Below are 21,124 nucleotides of genomic sequence, written 5' to 3'. Positions count from 1 at the left end.
TATTTATTTATTTCAGGATCCTTTAGTACTTACTTGCAAGCAAATACAATCTATAAAACTTCGCTTTTTTCTCTTTCCCTACATGTGTCTTCTTTCTCTCCCGGTAGATTTGTCCAACGTATAGATTCTACAAAGTGCCTGACACTAAAAAGAGAATGATGATGGAAAAGAGCGGCGGGGCACCTGGGTGGCTCAGTCCATTAAGCGTCTGACTTTGGCTCAGATCATGATCTCATGGTTGGTGAGTTCAAGGCCTGCATCGGGCTCTCTACTGTCAGTGCAGAGCCCGCTTTGGATCCTCTGTCTCTTCTTCTCTCTGCCCCTCCCCTACTCTCTCTCTCTCTGTCTCTCTCTCAAAAATAAATAAACATTTAAAAAGAAAAAGTCCTTTGACATTGAAGGGAATCACAGTTTTGTAGATTAAGCAAATGTATGGATAATTACACTTTTCGTCTTAGCGCTTGTCAAAATGATAATTAATTGACTTATTGTTTATCTCCCTCACCAGGGAATAGACCAGGGCTACCAGTTCAATATTATTCCCAACACCTAATCCAATACTTGGCACATAAGAGGGGAAGAATGCATATTTGTTGAATCAATTACTGAATTATAGCTATAGAATAATATTCTAATAGTGACACATCTGAACTTCAGTGGAGGCGACTACGATCTATTTAACTCTGAGCAGAAGAATCAGAGGTTTCATAAAAAAGACCACGTCCAAGCTGAGACTTTTAAGAATCAGTAGGAGATGGAGTGCCTGGGTGGCTTAAGTCGGTTAAGCATCCGACTTCAGCTCAGGTCATGATTTCATGGTTTGTGGGTTTGAGCCCCACATCGGGCTCCACGCTGTCAGCCCAGAGCCTGTAGTCTGCGTCAGCTTTCTGTGTCTCCCTCTCTCTCTGCCCCTCCCGCTCGCACTCTCTCTCTCTCTCTCAAACATAAATAAACATTACAAGAAACTTTAAGGATCAGTAGGAGTTGAAGAAAACAGGTTAAGTTGGATGCTGCTGCAGTGAAGTAAATAGAGGAGGTGTCAGGAGATAGAGCTGGGAAGAGCTTTTTTCTGTAAGCCGGCATTTCCAACAGTGTCTTCTGAGGATGCTGGTCTCGCCTGTTATTCAGAGAAAACCATTTTCCGTGTGCTGGTAAATGTTTAACAATTGGATCGCCTGAAAATATAAAAAGTCCTGATTTGTAACGCTGGCCAGGAATAGATGCAGAGCAGCACGCTACTTTGTAGAATTTCTACCATCCAGATGCAGGAGATACACGTGACTCCGAGAACGTAAGTAGGAGTAGCCTGTAGTGATTCTTTGGGAGGAAAGATAATTTTTCCCTCTACCTGCTGAGTAATAAAACAGCAATAATAATAGAATTTACTATTTTCTATTACTTTTCTTTTTTCTTTAAAAAAAAATTTTTTTAACGTTTATTTATTATTGACAGAGAGAGACAGAGCATGAGCAGGGGAGGGGGAGACACAGAATCCGAAGCAGGCTCCAGGCTCCGAGTGTCAGCACAGAGCCCGACGCGGGGATGGAACTCACGAACTGCGAGATCATGACCTGAGCCAAAGTCGGAGGCTTAACCGACTGAGCCACCCAGGCGCCCCTCCTTTTTTCTTAATTCCTTACAAAAGCAGAGTATCTCCTGTGGAATGCCTGCTCCAAATCATACTGTATCTTTACAGATTTCTGCTTGAGTCACACTTTTTTCAAGAAGTTTATTATTTTTTTAAAAAAGATTTCATATCTTCTTCTTTTTTTTAGTGTTTATTTATTTTTGAGAGAGAGAGAGCAAGCAGGGGAGGGACAGGGAGGGGTACAGAGGATCCGAAGCAGGCTCGGCACTGAGAGCAGAGAGCCTGATGTGGGCCTTGAACTCACCAACCATGAGATCATGACCTGAGCCAAAGACAGACGCTTAATGGACTGAGCCACCCAGGCACCGCTCAGGAAGTTTTTTTGTGTGTTTGTTTATTTTCAGAAAATTGTCTGCTGGTTGTACTTATGCCTATTACCCTGATTTTCTATTTCAGTCTTTCCTGTTTCTTATCCTATAATTTCTACTTGCTCAACAATTCATTTTTTTTTCTCCCTGTTGTACCATTTCTGTTGGAAAACTGTATCTGTAAACGCAAAATGCAGTCACAGCATAAATTTGTGTCACCTCTGCTCTAGATTGCAGTCTCATTGCAGACTCTGTGCCTTCCGTGTTTTTATATTCTGCTAATGCCTGTACAGAATTCCATAAAGAGGTTTGCCCACAAAAATCCTGTATGCCTAACCTAAGAAACTGGTCATTACAGAGAGGAGGCAGGCCACACCTTTGGAATGCTCAGGTGTCATTTCCAGCTTGCACAAGTTTGTTCACCAGAGCCAGAAGCCAACATAACGGAAGATTTTGACAATTCCTCGGAAAATAGTTCTGAAGCTATATAAAGGTTAGCTAGAGCAGAGGGCTGGCTGTTGCCCTCTCATTTATTATCTGAACCTGGGACTCGCTGAAAGTGTGCCAAAAGAACAAATAAAAGAAGCTTTGCTTTCCTGTTTACTGTTTAATGTCCTGCTCCCCTTCCCTATCTTTTCTCTTCTCCCTTCCTTTTCACTCGTCCTCTCCTTCCTACCTCTGCTCCTGTTACCCCCGCTTTCTTTTCGCTAATTTCGATATGGCACTAAATAATTTTGTAATTCCAATCATACTCTAGGGATGATAGAAATAGAACCATCAACTTTAAAAATGCAAAGTGGAAAGGATTACAAAATAAGGCCAAATTATTATACTGTTTGCCGTGACGACTACATTTCTTACTGTTCGATTTCTTGATTTATTTCCTTAGAAACTTGAGAAACATGCCAAGCAGCTCTACAGCTCTTATTCTTACCTAAACTTTTAGAAGTGTAGACAATCTTCTACAATGCTACCGTGCTTTGTAATAGAGAAACAATACAGCCTGTTCATGTCCATATGCTTTCATGTTGAATGTCTACTATGTATAGAATAGCTTTAAGAACTTTTCCTCCCAACATGGTAGTATAAAATTAGAGTATTTATTTTACTATTGAGTAAATTTATATATTAGCTCTAGAAGAAATTAGAGAAACCATATTGTTTAACTGCATCTACAATGTTTTTAATTTATTTATTTTTTTTAATTTACATCCAAATTAGTTAGCATATAGTGCAACAATGATCTCAGGAGTATATTCCTTAGTGCCCCTTACCCATTTAGCCCATCCCCCCCCCACACCCACTCCAGTAACCCTTTGTTTGTTCTCCATATTTATGAGTCTCTTCTGTTTTGTCCCCCTCCCTGTTTTTGTGTTATTTTTGTTTCCCTTCCTTTATGTTCATCTGTTTTGTCTCTTAAAGTCCTCATATGAGTGAAGTCATATGATCTTTGTCTTTCTCTGACTGACTAATTTCACTTAGCGTAATACCCTCCAATTCCATCCACGTAGTTGCAAATGGCAAGATTTCATTCTTTTTGATTGCCGAGTAATACTCCATTGTATGTAGATACCACATCTTCTTTATCCATTCATCCATTGATGGACATTTGGGCTCTTTACATACTTTGGCTATTGTTGATAGTGCTGCTATAAACACTGGGGTGCATGTGTCCCTTAGAAACAGCACACCTCTATCCCTTGGATAAATACCGAGTAGTGCAATTGCTAGGTCGTAGGGCAGTTCTATTTTTGGTTTTTTGAGGAACCTCCATACTGTTTTCCAGAGTGGCTGCACCACTTGCATTCCCATAACTGCATCTACAATATTACAAAGAAGAAAAACTTAAATGCACATAAATGGCTTGCTGAAGGTAAGAAGTAGAAAGCAGTTACATTCTCTCATTAGAACTATGATATTGTTGGGGAATATAATTTAGTGCTTTTAAGGAATATTCCTTCTGTATTCCCTAAGAGATTCTTGTGATTTCTTCCCTTGACTTTAGGAGCTTTATTTCTTCACTTCACCCTTTTCTTTTTAAAAAAAATATTCCCCAAAAGAGGGGTGTCTGAGTGGCTCAGTTGGTTAAGTGTCTGACTCATGATTTTGGCTCAGGGCATAATCTCATGGTTCGTGAGATAGAGCCTGGTGTCAGTCTCTGTTGTGACAGTGTGGAGCCTGCTTGGAATTCTCTCCCTCCCTCTCTCTGCCACTCCTCAGGTCACACTCTCTCTCTTTCAAAATAAACAAACATTAAAAAAAAAATTTCTCCAAAAGAGAAGAAAACCCTTCCTGGCCTTGCATGGCTTACTGGAGGATAAGAGTTTGAGGTGACCTCAGGGGTGACTGGGGAAGGACAGAAAAGCTGGCATGTTCCAGGAGAGAGAATGAACTGCTGAGGAAATCACTTTAGAGTGACATGTCTTCTCAGTCCTCACCTCCCTTTTCTGTCATCTTTTCCTTCCTGCCTGTGGTCTTATCGCCATTTGGCAGCCTCTTGCATGAGAAAGGGTTAAAGAATGTATTGCCATTCCTAGAGAATTTGCCATTTTAAAAGGTGGCACCTTGGGGCACCTGGGTGGCTCAGTCAGTTAAGCATTCGATCTCTCAGGTCACGATCTCACAGTTTGTAAGTTCCAGTCCCGCGTCGGGCTCAGTGCTGACCGCTGGGAGCCTGGAGCCTGCTTCGGAGTCTGTGTCTCCCTCTCTCTCTGCCCCTCCCCCACTCATGCTCTTTCTTTCTCAAAAATAAAATTAAAAATAAAATAAAATTAAATAAAAAGTGGCACCTTACTATTCCATTCCATCAGTGTTATGTAAGAGCGGAAGACTGGTCAAAAATAAGCACTTAAATTGACATCACTCTTTCAAAATCCAAGATATTTCATTGAATGCACGATGGCTAGGAAAGAATGTGGAGTCCCATACAAAATGCTTTTCTTTCTTTCTTTCTTTCTTTCTTTCTTTCTTTCTTTCTTTCTCTTTCTTTCTTTCTTTTTCTTTCTTTCTCTTTCTTTCTTTCTTTCTTTCTTTCTTTCTTTCTTTTTCTTTCTTATTTAGACAATCTGTTAATAAAGAGGTCCAGAGAACAATTATAGCTAGATGCTAGATTCTGACAGCAGAGGAAATGAACATGCCAGCAAAGCTGGGCCAGAAGGCCACAGGTGACAGAATGAGTGCATGAGTGCATCCAAAAGACACCCCAAGTTAAAGGAATTCTGTTTGCCCTGATTGTGTGATTGGCCTTGATTTTGTCCTCCAGCTGGCAAAATATGTTAAACAACTATTTATACACATTGGAAAAATGCAGGACAGGGCACTGATCTTTGAGAAAGAGAGCAAAAGAGGTGAGCCCTGCAATTGTCTTTATCTTTTTTGCCTTTCTGGATTGCTCCACTGGAAGAGGCATCCAAGCAGAGGCAGTGGTTTCACAGATTCCACTGAGGAGACAGATTCAGAATTCATACAGGTTGAGAGGCTTCAATTCCTCCGGCAGAGCACTCATGAAGAAGCAGAAGAAGACCTGTAGAGTCTTGTACACCAGTTCCTTTGAGTCTGCTGGGGATCCTAAGCTGGGCATAAATAGGGCGAAACTCCATGAGGCCAGGCAAAGAACTACCAGGGAGCTGATAAATTTCTACAACTCACAGGACTGAGAGGCTTTCAAATTCCAAATAACTCGAGTAGAAAGCCTTCATTAAGGAGGACAATAAAGAAGAGAGAAGACACAAATTGCTAGTATCAGGAATAAAACAGAAGTTATCACTCTAAATCCTATTAACAGGTGAAGAGCATTAAGAGAATATGAACAATGTGATGCCGATATATTTGGTAACTTTAAGTGAATGGACAAACTCTTTGAACAAACTACCATCAACCAAGAAAGGAAATAAAGCTGAAAAAGAGCAAAGACTTCTATTTGTGGTCTCAGAATTACAATTCAGGGAGCATAAGTCCTAGCAGAAACCAGAAAAGTATTCTGCCTGCGGGGTGAAAGCAAGGGGTTTTTATGAGAAAGAGGAAGGAGGGCAGTTATATGACTTGGATAAAAAAGAAAAAAAATTGCCAGTTGGTACTAAGAGGCTGAACTGCTTTTGGTTACACATTGATTGACTCTTCTCTTGGTCAATCAAATGAAACTATTCTGGTATGCATTAGTTAACTACTCTGTCTTCAGAACGTCCACAACCAACTGTCTTATGATCAGGATGCCTGCTGTCCTATAGACAAATGTCCTATAGACAAATGCTTATAAAACAACTGCCTCTTTTGGCCCAGCCAAGGATCTTTTTGCCCAGTTCGAGTTCATTAGCCATTTGCTTTAGAAAGGAAAGTGGAGCTTTTCTTAAAATAGAGTCTCTCACGTCCAGAAGTTTTACACAATTCCACGTGACCAAACTGACACTAGATGAAGTAGAAAATCTGAATAGCTGTGAAGCTACCTCATCTTGAGATGGCACTTTAGGCTTTCCATTCTTCCTGGTTCAGGATGTTACTTCTTTTTATTATTATTATTATTATTATTATTTTTAAGTTTATTTATTTTGAGAGAGAGCAAACATGAGAGGGGGAGGGGCAGAGAGAGGGAGAGAGAAAATCAGAAGCAGAGCTCGATGTGGGGCTCAATCTCATGAATCGTGAGATCATGACCTGAGCTGAAATCAAGAGTCTGCTGCTTGATCGACTGAGCCACTCAGGTTTCCCCCTGGTTCAAGATGTTTTGACTAAGGTAGCAGGGTGGCTTTCCTTAGCAAAAGTCAATGTAATGACCAAAGCAATTTATGCAAAAATATATAAAACAGAGTCTCTAGACATGAAGACACCAAGGTAGAGAATGTGGAGAGATAATAATGCAAACAAAATCCTCTCAGAAATCCTTCAGTGAAGAGTCGAAATGATAAAAGCTTGTGGGGGAGACTGAGGAATAACATTCAGAGAGAATAAAACTAGGAGAGTGTGGTAGCTTGGAATCAAGTTAATGGAGGATACACTTGACGTTCAAGAGATGTTTCATTAAATAAGGATGGAGAAGAATCTGGTGAAAATGAGGTTCTGAGGACAAGTAAAGGGTTACTTTTGAAAATAGAAGCAGGGTATTTTTTTTGTGACAACATTGAAGTGGATAGGAGGAAATAAGGTAAATTTTTCAGATAAGAGAAGAAGGAAGTCGATAAAATTTACTGCTAATAGCTTGAATCTTTTCAGTGAAATAGCCTCTGGGTTTGAGTGTGGGATGTAGGATTCCACTTGAAGAATGTGGGAATTATTTAAGCTAGCTTCTAGGGTAAATAGAAGAAAAAGGTTGCTTGTTAGTTCAAACCTAGTTGGGTTTACTCAGCATGCCCTTTGAATGAGTATAATCAGCAGTAGGGGGTATGAGAATAATGGAAACCATGGAATTAACCAAAGATAGGGGATTTTCCTGGCCTATGCAACAAAATGTTAGTGGAACAAAGGATTCTAAATTGATTTATGGACATCACTGAAACGACTTACCATAAAGTCTAGGCTAGGACAATAAATATGGCACTGAAATACAAAGGGGGCACATAAGAGCTTAGAGAGGAAGTTCTCTGAGATGTAATACCTTGTTTCTGTGAGGCAAGATGTTCTGGTTTATTTTCTTGCTGTCATTTAATGTATGCCCCAACCGTATAATCTTGTTCTTTTAACCAAGAATTAGTATTCTTTACTTTAGAATATTCTGTTCCCACACTAAAATATTTAGTCATGCTTAATACCTTTAATAAAGGTAGCCAATTAAAATAAATAGCATCCCTCACTCTCAGATACTCCTTATTGTAAAGGTAAATTGTAAAGACACTTTATCTTAAAGGCTGAGCTTGATTTTTTCTTTAATGTTCTTAGTGGACAGTTTGTATAGAAAAGATCAACATTTCTCCTTAATGCATCTAGGACTTACTGTGATAGATATTAGAGAAACGTGTTATATGATAAAAGGGTCTACCAGCTGTTCAATCACTATTCAGATTTCTCTTTACCAAGATTGATGATGTGGCTATAGCCATGCAATGTTTTTTATATCCCCTAGCAATCTGTGAAGTTGAATCATGTGAAACTGCTATTTTTATAGGTCATAATGGTTGTATTCACAGTTTCATATGCTTCAACCTAATCTTTCAAATTTTATTTCTCTGACTTTGAAAATACTAGAATTAGAGGTAGAGTCTGGATATTAGTGAGTGAAGAATTACAGTTTGAATATGCCACAAACCATTTTCGGCATTAAACTTTTAATGATAGTACAATACTAGCGTTACTGACTTTAAGAGGAAGTAGCACAACTAATTTCTTATAATTATAAATACATGGTTTTGTAGACTATAAAAAACCCTCAGATTCTTGTAGTCACGCTCAGTCATAGGCTTCTCCTTGTCTTTTATTTCTAATATGTTTTTTCCTCCTTGGGTCTCATATGCAATCTTATTTCACTTCATTTCTTCCCTACCAACTTCAATTTAATACTTGAAGCACTGAGTCAGCTTGCAAACTTAATGCAAATGTGTCATTTTATTATACATCCAGAAGAAAAAAATGGAGAGCCTCAGAGGTAGGCCCCCGTCTCTCATTGCTTCCTCTGAACTCGACATGACAAGGACTCTCTTCTGCCCAGGTTTGTGAATTGACAGGATGTGTAAACGAACGGTTAAGTCCCCTGGTCGATAAGAGAATAGGATCAGACTTCAACCAGCACAGTTCTTGAAGTCAACAGTCCGGCATGGCACTACCAAGCTCTCTTCTGAGAGTATCACAGAATTGACATCAAGGTGTATGCTGGGCTGGGTTGTCATCTGGAGGTTCTGGGGGAAAAAAATCTGCCTTCTAAGTTCCTTCTAAGTTCATTTTTGGTGTTGGCATGATTCAATTCCTTGCGGTTATAGGACTGAGGTCCCTGACTCTTGCCAGGTGTTGGTCAAGGACTTCTCCGTGTCTTCAGAAACTGCCTGCATTTTTTGACACACAGTTCCTGTATCTTCGAGTCAGAAATAGAACATTGGAATCCTTGTGCTTCTTAAGTTTTGTTTTTTTTTTTTTTTTTTCCATTTTGAGAGAGAAAGGCGGGGGCAAGGGGCAGTGACAGAGGGAGAGAGAATCCTGAGGAGGCCCCTCATTGTCAGCAGAGAACCCAATGCGGGGCTTAAACCCATGAACAGTGCAATCATGACCTGAGCCAAAATCAAGAGTTGGACACTTAACTGACTGAGGCACTCAAGTACCCCTCCTTTTTGTGCTTCTAATCTTTGACTTATTCCACTGACAACCTTTTTTTGCATATATAAAGTTTAATGGTGAAAGCTGAAAGCCCTATCACACATTCCAAAGCCCAGAGTAAGTCATTTGAGATTATGTGTGGCTTCGATTGCTCTATTACTGTGGCGATTTGCAGTTTAAGTGTCGCTATTCCAATGTAATGATGCTGATGAATATATGAAAAACTCATCTAAATTGATATCTTCTAAAAAAAATTGATGATATATGTTCTGATGTTTGCGTATAAACTTTTAGATGATTAAGATCAAATCCTTTGAAAAATGAATATTTTCTTCCTTTTTATCATATAACATGTTTTCCAATATCTTTCACAGTAAGTCCTAGATTCATTACAGAAGAAATATTGTCCTTTTCTATACAAACGATCTCATCTATTTTGACTTTGTTCTTATAACTAACTCATGCTTTCAGGAATCATTTATGCCAATGAAGTCAAAGACCATTTAAATTTCTTTTGGCGTATTTCCTATCAAATGTTGCCTTATGAATATGCAATTATATTTCCCTATTTCTGTTGTTAGTTTTCTTACTTTTTTTTTTTAGGGCAAAATTTTTTCATGTTGAATAAAAATGTCAGGTTAAATTCAGCTAGTTTTACTGATAACCTTATGAGTGCTTAGTAACATATATTATCCCTTTCTATAGTAAAGATGTTAGTTGAAAACATCAATTTTGAAATTAATAAGGTTTACCAATTTAATATTTTATTATTTTATTTTTAAGAGAGAGAGAGAGAGTGCAGGCAAGGGAGAGGGGAAGAAAGAGAGAGAGAGGGAGAAAATCTTAAACAGGCTCTGCACTCAGCATGGAGCCCAATGTAGGGCTCAATCCCATGACTTTGGGATCATGACCTGAACCAAAATCAAGAGTCAATCACCCAACCGACTGAGCCACCCAAGCACCTGAACGTCTTATATTACTTGCTTCCGCATAGATAGACAAAAAAGAAAAGATGTTAATTTCCCACTTTTATTTTAGAAAAGGGATGAGTTTCTATGAGCACCTGGGTAGCTCAGTTGGTTAAGTTTCAGCTCAGGTCATGGTCTCATGGCTCATGAGTTCGAGCCCTGCATCAGGTTCTGTGTTGACAGTGCTGAGCCTACTTGAAATTCTCTCTTTCTCCCTCTCTTTCTGCTCCTTCCCCACTCATGCTTGCTCTCTCTCAAACTAAATAAATAAACAAACAAACAAACAAAAAATAGAAAAAGGATGGGATAATGTCCCATCATTAGTTACCTTTACGAATTTGATTTGTACAACTGATATTTGTCACTTTGATTTGCCATGTATATAATTCAATCATCTGGATATTGTGCAAGCATCTCCAAAACCTGGCAAGAGAGCATGACTTTCCATTTCCAATATGTTAGCCAAGTCCCTGAATTAGTTTTGTTTAGAGAGATCTGTCTTTCTGAGACAACTCTGACTAAAATGAAACACTTTCTGGTGAGCAGTTTTCCAAGCTTTAAGGCATCTGTGCACCCTGTTCGGTTCATCACAAACAGTGACTCCAAGGATTTGGCATTAGGGTAATGATTCTAAATCATGTACTAAAACATTTTTCCCCCCAAGCAGCCACAGAAATGGCAGTAGCTCTGCAAATGAACATTTAGCTTTTCCCACCTGCCAAATGTATCAATGTTTACCTCTTTGAAAATGTAAGAATGTGTAGGTTAAGTAAATTTAAAATATTCTTTGTCTTGTAATGTCATTCACACGGCATTATGGAGGGTATTCTCTTCCAGGTGAAAGATGTTCTTGGGTTGTCGCTCACTATTTTCATGGCTACATGAAAAATCTCTCTCTGGTATTTACTGGATTTTCATCCTCCTGTGCCGCTACCTGGATATTTGTTTCGTGTCTCAGTCTGAGGGATGTGGGATGAGTGTATGTGTGTGTTGGGAGGGGAGGGGCAGGTAAAAATTCTAGAAGCAATCTTGTTTTGTGAATTGTATGCAATTATCAAGTGTATTAGGCTAAGTATCTCTGAAATGTATGACAAGCTACAGTTTAAGTAGTAAATTGATTTTATTCCACTAATTTTCCTATGGAGCAGTTAAATGTCTATTTCTCAAGTTTTATATCATCATGCCATGGGAAATTGTGCTTCAATTTTCTGGCTGAAAACCAAGAAATACTCCATTCCACTTAATTAAGTCAGGTAATAATTGGAGAAGTGGAGATGTCCACCCCCAGTAAGGAATGGGGTGACCAAAAGTTGAGCAGATAGAGAACTAAAATGACTTTCCAGCTTTTCTGAGTCAGGTCTCTATGGACTGCTGTTATTACTTTGTCTGAAATGCAAATTCTCAGAATACCAGACACACCCATATTTCAATGAAAGTACAAAAACAAAATTGAAAGCCAACCACAGTTGAGTTTTTCATTGTCTGTCACGTTGAGTGGTCTTGTCCCTTCCCCCTTCCTTTCCATCCCACCTAACCTGAATAATCAAAAGCTGTCTCTGTTTAAGGGGAAAAATGTACTAAATGTACTAAAAGGGTAATTCACAAAAGGGGCTTTCTTATGTAAATAAATACTCAGTTGACCATAAGCCCCCTCTTCTTGCTGATGGCTCTGAATATTACCAGATATTACTGATGTGTTGTTTCTTGGTGGTACAGATGACCTTTACTGGGGAAAGTAATGCAGAGAAGGACTTTCATATCCAACCTGTATTGCTGTTGGGCCTGTTTTCTCTTCTCACACAAGATTAAGGGGTAGGCTTACTTGAGAGTCTATGTTCTGGCAAGCCTTGCTGCTGAACTTGGCAGGAGCATTAAAATATCTTTATTAGAAACCATGAATCAAGTTCCATCACAGAACTCATAACCTTCTAGATCTGGCTGTCTTCTTTTGTCAAACCTCACAGAAAGGTGTGGTTTAAAATAAAGTTTATTTTAAGGTGCAAAGATCCAATGATGATGGTAAATTTTCTTCTATAGCATATACAGGAAGTCTTCATTTAAAGTAAAACACATCAACTTGTGATTTAAAAATATGCCACAGAATTTCCAAATATAATCCAGAGAATTTTGCCAGTGAAGAGCTGGGTTGTAAAGAAACTGGGACGGACTTTGAAGAGCACCAGCATTTTCTTTGAGCCTGATGAAAATCCATTGGCTTTGGTTCTTTAAAGGTACATGTTAGAATAGTTATAATAGGAAATTCTGTTAGTACTTTCTTAGAACAAAGATTTGAAATTGCTCTCTCAAAATTGCTTTCAAGTTCTAGAAGTCTAGCTTGAAGTAGTCTAAACTCTCAGAAACCTACAAGACTTAAGCTGCCAGTCAGGCAGAGGCCCAGTTATCAAGGAAAGCTATAGACAATGAGAAGAGTTGTAAAATATTAGTAAAAGAATTTTTAGCATGTGTGTAGTCTCTCATCAACCCAAATCTTATTTTTCCAGCATGAACTGCAGGCCTAGATACCCATCACCAGTGACAGGTGACAAATGGGCCACACAGAATCTGTAGAACAGAATCTGTAGAATGGAATAGAATCTCTAGAATGGGCCACAGAGAATCCTAAGCACATCTTCAATCCTATAAATGGTAGTGAGGGGAAGAGGGCAGAAGAAGCCAGTCTCTCAATCAAGGTGAAAGGTGGGACAAGTTAGAACAGCAGACTGTAGAGATTAATAAAGGTAATGAGGCAACTTCAAGAATTGTTTTGGTATGTGCCATCATTCTGTACGAGTGACAGGGATAGACTACAATAAAAATTCTCAGTCAACTCTGTGAATCATAGAATTATCCAGACAAACAAGGCTTATTGGTGGTTTTAGGACTGTAAGTAGCCAAATCATTATGTATATATGCTACAGGTGTGGAAGTGAATGCTTCATAGACCTAGTGCTTTGTATAAAGTAAAATTATTTTGTTTTATTGTTTATGAAAACACTGGCGAATTAGACGCATTAGCTTTATATAAAAAATGCTATTTTTAATATTGTATGTGATTATTTCATAGAGAATAATCCTATGTGAGAATAGAGAAGGAAAGGCACTTGCTATTTCAGCTCCTATTATTAATTCTTTGATACTTTGATAACTGAGCCATGGATTTAGTGGGCTAAACAATTAATGTATATGTATCATGTCCCTTTAAGTCTCAGATTACCCGAGAATGAATTGTTTTCAGCTGACTGAAAACACTGAACTGGGTTAGATCCTCTGACCTTCCCAGCGTCTACCTATTACTCTTAATTGTTCAGAGGCACTATACCGGGATGGAACTCTGTTATTTTGGGAGGGTAAATTAGGAAATGGAACACCTTAGTTCTATCTGAGGGTACTCTACATGCTACCTGGCACATCTTACAGCCACAGGATGCTGTAAACACTCCTTGTTTATAAAGCCTTACAATACAAACTTGACTGAATGGCTGAGGAAAGAACATGCCAGTGTTTTCCCCCTCAGTTGCCATCTGTAAAGAACATTTGGCTTGGAAGGTTATCCTTCACTTCCTATGTGTCTGAAGGCTCTGTTGAAAATAAAATGGAGTCTAAGCAAATTTTCAAAGATCTGGGAGGTGTTTGATGAAACTCTGAGTGTTTTTTGTTTGTTTGTTTGTTTGTTTGTTTGTTTGTTTGTTTTGAGGTAATTGCTAAGCCCTTCATCTCTGGTGCAGACTGCCCTTCACAGAAATCCCCATAAATTAAGTTTCTTTCCATGAGGTGGAGAGACGAGGAAAGAAAGCCTCTGTTTTAGTTTCCTCCATAGAATAACGCATATTTGCCTTATATCATGAGAGGCTGACAGGTTTAGACTCTGCTTCCAGATGTCCATATGGTTTAATGAAAAAAAAAAAAGAATAATAGTACATGACATATTTTCTTTTTCTGCTCCAGAAAGAAACAGCTTCATGTCAAGGCAACTTGGAAGTTGGAAGTTGAAGGAAACTGTTATGTAAATAAAGAAGACTGATAAAACAGAAGAAAATGGGGCAAGTAAAGACACCTTGTTCAGGAAAAAAAAAACCAAGAAGGCATACAATAAAAATTACTTCTTTAAACAAAGACTGAAATGTTTCTATGATTTATCACAGGTTGAATTATATGTAGCTCTGGCTCCTGAGGTAATCTCAAATCCAATATATTTGCAAACAACCATGTCCTAGAGTCTTTGCTATACAATACAACATGCTTAAAGCTAAAACTGAAATCAAAAAGAAACAGTATGAATAAGGAAGTTAAGATGATGAAGGCTTACCTAGGGGAGACATTCATCAACATCCAGACATGTGACTATTTGGTGCAAACTTGATTTATAGATGTATAAAACTCCACAACCCCTAAAAATTAAAACTTTTATTTCCTACATGAAGTTTAGTATGTTTAAGGCCTCTTGACTTTATCTTAAAAAAATAGTAATTTTTATTTATTTTTTAGAGAGGAACACACACAGACAGAAAAGTGAGACAGAGAATCCGAAGCAGGCTCCGCGATGTCAGCGTAGAGCCTGACATGGGGCTAGAACTCACCAACCATGAGATCATGACCTGAGCTGAAGTTGGGTGCTCAACAGACTGAGCCACCCAGGCACCCCTTGACTTTATCTTTTAACAAAAGCATGTATAGTAGTTGATAGACTTTCTTGTTTGTTTTACAATATTTATCAAGGTTTGTAAATTTGTAAATATTTATATTTACTTTAAAAACAAAGAAAATTGAAAGAGTTCCCAGTTAAAGATTTTGCAATTCCAGGAGCACCTGGGTGACTCAGTTGGTTGAGTGTCCAACTCTTGGTTTGGGTTCTGGTCATGATCTCACAGTTTGTGAATTTGAGCCCTACATCAGGTTCCCTGCTGATAGTGCGGAGCCTGCTTGGGACTCTCTCTCCCTCTCTCTCTTCCTCTCCCTCGCTCACTCTCTCTGTCTCTCTCTCAAAAATAAATAATAAACTTAAAAAAAAAGATTTTGCAATTTCATCATGTCTGTATAAACAATTTTAAAATAACAAACCAGTCTTTTGAGAGAAAATAATGGAATGGAAAATGTTAAAGATATGGATTGTAGAAGAATCCATAAACTAAAAAGTTTAGTATCATAAGCTGTCCCTGTATGTGAAGCTGTATACTTAAAACTGAAATACTTAAAGGAAATCCATTTAACTTTTGGAAAAATGTCTCTTTCCTTTTATGATCATCTTCTGCATTCAGTAATTTAAACATATTCTTTACATTATTACTGAACATTCTTGAAACTTGACAATTTAATACATGAAGATTTATTTCGTATCTTTCATTGAATATGTATACATATGTATTATATTCACCTCATTTATACATATATAATACATATTTATATACATATATATGAATATATACATATATATCCACATAATTTTTAAACATCAAGGCATATTCTGAAGATTCAATTGACAAATTCATGAATGAGTTTTACAAAGTTTATATGTATTTAGATTAAGGAATGACCAGGCTCTTCAAATATTTTCAGCTTTGAGTAGATGTGCTAAGATGATCAAAGTAGTTCTGCTAAATTTTCCTAATCATTTTTTTGGAAGGGATGGAATGGAGGTGAAACTAAAGGCCAATACAGACTGGCCTAGGGACCTGTAAGGTGCTCACAGCAGGTTGATATTTCTGAGCTCAATGCTGGATCTGTTGGGGTAATTGCTAATCGAGTACAGATAAAAATAAAATGCTACAAACCAAAAAATAAGAATAAAATAAAATTGCTTGAGTACTTACTAACCTCTTACCGTGCTCTATAAATAACATTGCAATATAGTTATGTGTAATATATCATGTATATAAAATATATTATATATAATATATTACACACACGTAACAAGTTCTCTTTAAAACTCACAGAAATCCTGTGAGATGGTTGCTATTTTATTATCTCAATCTTTTTTATATTAAAAAATGAGGTAGAAAGAAGTACATTACTTATTGTAAATGGAAATCCATGTATTCATTGCTATCCAGATCTGGCTTCCTGATTGAGATTTTGAGAACATTCTTCCATGTGGCAGGCTCAAGGCCATGTAGGCAAATGACTGGACCAAAAGTTAAACCCAAAGGCAGCAGCTCAGACAGTTCCTTCCTCAGGTAACAATTGTGCTGGAAAAAGTAAGGAGCTGATTTTAAACATCAAAATTAGCTCTATCACAAAGCAAAAGAGCTCACACCCAGAGGGAAAGTAACCTTAATTACTGTGACTTTCAACTGTTATTCAGAGGCTTTGGACTATTGAGGTGGGTACTTTATGAATTGGCCAATATATAACCTAGTGGAATGAAGTTTAGACATACAAGTGGGAGGCTTAGCTGCTAGTCTTAGCTCTACGAATGAGTCAAGTGGTTTTAAGTATGTCATGGGAACATTGGGTAATCTATTAACAATAAAAACAAAAACAATATGCTCAGATGCTTTAAAAGAAAGACATGTTAAATTCAAGATATTATCATCATTTTTACTATAATAAGAAAATAAAACCCATTGCTATAGTCCTAAGATTTTTCCTCTAGTGCTCAATTTTTCCAATGTTCAATGAATGTTTTGGTCCATTTCCTTGAAAGTGTGTGGGAGAGGCAGAGGAGAAACAGAAAGAAGTAAGTCCATGGGTCATCGAAGAACCGCCCCGATAAAAAGGAGGAAAATGAAAGATCATGTGTCTACTTCATTTATCTTATCCTTTATATTCAAAAATCTAAATTTTGCAGTCATACTACCTATATTATTCATAAAAGTTATTTATTTTAGAAGTTGTCTACTGGTATCTGGGGAGCAAGAAAGACACAAATGAAAAACTATGATGGATCCTTTAATGTTGAAAATCTTGATATTAAAAAAATATATTCAGTATTTTTTAAATATAGATTCTTGTGGCTTCTGTAATTCCATTTTGTTTTGTTTTGCCTCTTGGAATATGCCAGGATACTGAAGGTTAGGAATCATATTGAGGAATTTAAGGCTTTAGGAAGCATCATATACTAAGACTGTCATTTAGATAATCATAGCTTCTGTCTTTGAGGTAGAGATTTTCAGAGGGAGATGAGAAAAAAGTTCTGACAACTATTTCACATATTTTCTAGAAGCTGGGTTCAAATTCTTTGGTTATAAAAGTGAAGTATAATTATCAATTGGCCACAGGGGCCATCATGAGGGTGGTGTGCTAATAAACCTTCTCAACTTTAATTTTTTGGCTTCATACTTACACATGGTTCATTAGTGATGTGTAAACAAATTTAAATCAATCTTTCTTCAGAGCCTAGGATTCTCGGCTCTACTCTATTCGATTTAGTTAACTCCAACATTTCTTCCTGGATCACATTACTACTTTCTAGGGTGGGGCTGGGTGTGTGGGAGGCGGAGTAATGAGGAAAATTAAGACTTTGTAGATCCTGTGGCTTGATAAACTTTGATATTCTACCAGGCTGGTCTGCTTCTGCCAGCACCCCTATGGAGGAGGACAGGCTACTGGCAAATGAGCTGATGTGAAACCTAGAAGCCTAAACAGTGTAATTTTAAATATTTCCTGATTAAACAAAATAAAAATAAAAGGTCAGAATCTCCAAAATAGCAGCACTTGACATTAATCTACTGGTAAATGGGTACGGTACCAGGATTTAAATGAGGCTTGGATGGTATTCTTTTTTCCTGAAAGAAAACCATAAACCAGACATATACAGCAAGATTTTTTTCACTTCGAAAAAGTGTACATAGCATTGGTTTTTCTCACCATTTGAATTTTATACACCAAAGAGTTTCCTTTATAATTTGTAATAAAATATTAGCTGGAAACCAAATGGTCAAGTGGTAGTTTTATACCTTAATACCTCCCTCCCTCCTCCTCCTCCTCCTCCCCTCCTCCTCCCCCTCCTCCTCCTCCTTCTTCTTCTTCTTCTTCTTCTTCTTCTTCTTCTTCTTCTTCTTCTTCTTCTCTCTCTCTCTCTCTCTCTCTCTCTCTTTCAGTTAGGAAGAATCAAAACACATTTTAAGGTCTTTTTTTCCTGCAGGAAGAACAAAATATTTTTTCTGAAGTGATTTTATAAAGACTTTCTTTCAAGCTACTCCTTAAATACTTGGAAAGCTCCCTCAAATCAAGCGATCTTATATTTAATGTGTTAGGGAAAAGGCAGTTAATGTAGTAGATAGAATGGAAGGAAGAAGGACCACCGTTCTTTTGGAAAAGCAGAGTGTGTGAAATAAGAGCTGAACCAACTTCAGTTATGTGTGGATGCAGTTCTAGTAGTTAATCATTGCCTTTTTTTTCTGTTGAGACAAGTAGAAGTTTTTCCAAAACTGGTTCCTTTCCAGGATGGAAAGTCGAGTGGAGAAGCCATGCAAATATCTTCTAAGCACAGATTGCCAAGAAAGTCATTGACTGGCAGGATCAGGGAGAGTGGAGGGGCTAGGGAACAGAGTAGAAGGGCAAATTGTCAAGTCTGAAATGTGGCGTCCATTCAGTTTGTTTATTGTAGGTTTCTGGCTTGAACCCACTTCTAGTTCTAGGACGTGTTCTTAAAACTTTGCCAATTGTTGGTGTCAGGGTTCATACTCATATAAATAAGTAGTCCAAACATTAAGATATAATTTATCAGCGTTCTTTACATAGACTGGCTCTGGAGGAAATTGAAGTAAGTGAGGTTAGTTTTTAGAATAATTTTTGTCACTTTACTACTCTTTCCTCACCCGCACCTGTCCTTCTTCTGTAGACAGAACTCTTTTCTTTCTTCCTTCCCTTTCTTTTAAGTTTATCTATTTATTTTTGAGAGGGAGAAAGAGAGACAGAGAGAGAGAGACACACACACAGAGAGAGAGAGAGAGAGAGAGAGAGAGAGAGAGAACATGAGCTGTGAAGGGGCAGAGAGAGAGGGAGAGAGAATCCCAAGCAGTCTCTATGCTGTCAGCACAGAGTCCAATGCGGGGCTCGAACTCACTAACTGTGAGATTATGACCTGAGCCGAAATCACGAGTCAGATGCTTAACTGACTGAGCCACCTAGGTGCCACTGCAACTCTTTTCATTCATGTCTTTGCTCCATCTAATAAAATGTGTATTCCATTTCCTGAGGGTTCTTATTTCTGCTGGAGCTAATCTGATAAACTAATGCCTGGTGAGTTGTTTAATAATAAATGATTGCTCCTATCTGGCCCAACTAAAATTATAATTTTGCATATTAAGATCTTTCAAAGCCTCTCTTGTAAGAATGACCAATTGGGAGTATTTTTTGTAATTAGTAGAGAAAAATTTATTTGGTAGAGAAAAATTTTATACAAAGCAAACTTCAAACGGCTAACTCACCTTTTGGGGCATATTTTTCTAACAAGACTGAATCAACTACTACATATATACATTATTAAAAGAGTGTTTGGTCCTGATTAACTTTTAATTTTTTCTGTCTGATATTCATGAATCCACGAAATGCTTCAGTGAACAGGAATACATAGTCATTCATTTAAATTTTACTATATCCTAGCATTCATTTTCTAGATAAGTCTACTTTCCTAGATGCTTTATATATTAGTTGAGATGTTTTTGGTTGTAACAGAACTCCAACTCAAATTAGCATAAATGATAAACCAGATTTATTGGCTCTCATATCTGAAAAGTCCAGACATGTTTTGATTAAGGCAGTCTCTCAGTTTTCTGCGACTCTCTTGGCTGTGTCCTTCTCTGTATTCTGGCTACATACTCAGATTGGCTTCCATCATAGCCACAAAATGGCTGCCAATAGCAACCAGGGCAACATGTTATTTGATTCATATCCAAGGTGAGAGAGACTATCACTATAAACATTTAACAAAAGTCTGGAGATTTACTCTGATTGAGCCAATCACTGTGCCCAGGAAGAAATCAAATGCTGGTCAGTCGGGGCTTCCCTGCTGAAACAATCTTTGTTTTAATTCAGACAAACTAATATAGCTTGGAGCTGGGATAGTGTTAATCCATCCAAAGTTCATGGCTATAGCAAAATGAGGGCAGGCCATTTCGAAAGAAAAATCTGAGTGCAGTTAATAAGGTGGAATAAATTCTAAGTACGCAACTAAATGTTATTCACCAAGTTCCTTTTAAGTGAAGTATATTCTTTCAACCTTTGAAAAATGTACAGAAAAACAGAGGCAGAGACCTCATTGCCAAACAGAAAAATTGTATATGACTCATAACTAGTTTGGCGGTTTCTTTTTACTCTATAGTAAGCAAAACTATACTCGTTTCTTAGAACTGGATATACACAGTTAGCCATGTGAGAGATTCTAAGTACCAAATCATTAAATAGCACGTCCAGCCCCCAGCCATGTAAGGAAGTTCTGAGATACCACAGACAACTGATTTAAGAGGAAAAGGACCAAGACGATACCTAGCCAAAGTTACACATTCCATGTGGTTTGGTGTAAGGGTTATAGGGCTTAACCTGAGACTGAAGAGAGGTGTGTATAAATATCCAAATTAATTTTTTTTAACGTTTATTTATTTTTGAGACAGAGAGAGACAGAGCATGAACGGGGGAGGGGCAGAGAGAGAGGGAGACACAGAATCGGAAGCAGGCTCCAGGCTCTGAGCCATCAGCCCAGAGCCCGACGCGGGGCTCGAACTCACAGACCGCGAGATCGTGACCTGAGTTGAAGTCGGACGCTTAACCGACTGAGCCACCCAGGCGCCCCTAAATATCCAAATTAAAAAAAAAAACCCACAGAATTCTGAGGAAAGAACCAACTTGGTGCTTGAAGAGTTATCCAGGGTTCAGTTTCCTTTGTTTTCATCTCTATTCTTGGTTCTATTGCTACCATGTTTTCTAATAAGCAATAATTAAGAATTTTAATCTGATGTTCTTTTATAGCTCCTGCTTCAGTACAGTGGTTTTCTTTAGGCATTTTCAATGTTTCACTTTCAGCTCATTAT

The 21,124-nt window shown here is 37.9% G+C and overlaps 1 long non-coding RNA gene across 2 annotated transcripts; it reads left to right on the top strand.

Annotated features, from left to right (window-relative positions):
- Positions 1-339: 339 nt before the first annotated feature.
- Positions 340-14,596, top strand: LOC113602359 (uncharacterized). 2 transcript variants are annotated; one of them, XR_008296028.1, is made up of 3 exons: positions 340-1,291; positions 8,503-8,590; positions 14,103-14,596. It is a non-coding gene; the product is annotated as an uncharacterized LOC113602359 (long non-coding RNA). The 2 variants fall into 2 exon arrangements; XR_008296027.1 differs by lacking the exon at positions 340-1,291 and adding an exon at positions 3,756-3,829.
- Positions 14,597-21,124: the final 6,528 nt, after the last annotated feature.

This window comes from Acinonyx jubatus, chromosome B1, assembly GCF_027475565.1.
Source record: "Acinonyx jubatus isolate Ajub_Pintada_27869175 chromosome B1, VMU_Ajub_asm_v1.0, whole genome shotgun sequence".
NCBI lineage: Eukaryota > Metazoa > Chordata > Mammalia > Carnivora > Felidae > Acinonyx > Acinonyx jubatus.
Note: the sequence above shows the minus strand (reverse complement) of the source record. Positions and strands in the feature narration are given on the sequence as shown.